At 31.7% G+C, this 829-nt stretch overlaps 1 pseudogene; it reads right to left on the reverse strand.

Moving 5' to 3' along the window:
• Positions 1-829, reverse strand: part of LOC119593576 — an 11960-nt pseudogene that overhangs the window by 1693 nt on the left and 9438 nt on the right.

Below are 829 nucleotides of genomic sequence, written 5' to 3' on the forward strand. Positions count from 1 at the left end.
GCTTCTTTGGGTTAATGAAAAATACATGAAAATTTAGAACTACCAATATTTGCTAAATAAACTAACAGGAGCCTTTTTTTTACCTCTAAGAAAAAGAAAGGATAAAGTGCACTGAAAAACTGACAAACTCCACTCTGTAAAAATAAAAATATTAGGGAAATCAATAAGTAAATACATATTTCTGTCTTCAAGAAATATGGGAAAAAAAACAAAAAATATTTTATACAGCACGAGAAGCAGAGGGGAAAACTATATATATGAATCCTGATAATCACATTTTCCCAAATTTTCTAAATCATCTGCCTGATGCTCTTATTTTTTTCTCTTTTCTCTATTTCATTCAAGTCTACATTATAAATTAATCATATTTACAATTGATATAAATAATGTACAATGAATACCAATAATAAAATTTAAGGTACTATATAACAATAGTAATGATAAATTTAATCATATATATCACCACCATATTTCCTTCACTAAGGAAGACGGAAAAGATTTTGTCAGCTAAAATATCATCTAAAAATAAGCAAAAAAGTGGGGAAAATCCAACAACTCTACCTCATCAATATCATGCAGAAGTACTATTATACAATATACATACCGGTATCCTTTTAAACCAGACTCAAGCCCACTCCCCTCCTGTTTGCCATGGGATGGAAACTGAGCCTGTTTAACTTAGAGTAAAAGGAGTCATCTGTGGCATCCAGGTTTACCCCTTCACTGTGCTAAATTGCTCGATGTCCAGTACATCCTTGGCATATACAGCATGTGGCTGGAAAGAAAAAAATCTTAGGTAGGTTTCAGGTGTTGTGTTAACACAGTGCTT

Source organism: Penaeus monodon, chromosome 32 (genome assembly GCF_015228065.2).
Source record: "Penaeus monodon isolate SGIC_2016 chromosome 32, NSTDA_Pmon_1, whole genome shotgun sequence".
Classification (NCBI taxonomy): domain Eukaryota; kingdom Metazoa; phylum Arthropoda; class Malacostraca; order Decapoda; family Penaeidae; genus Penaeus; species Penaeus monodon.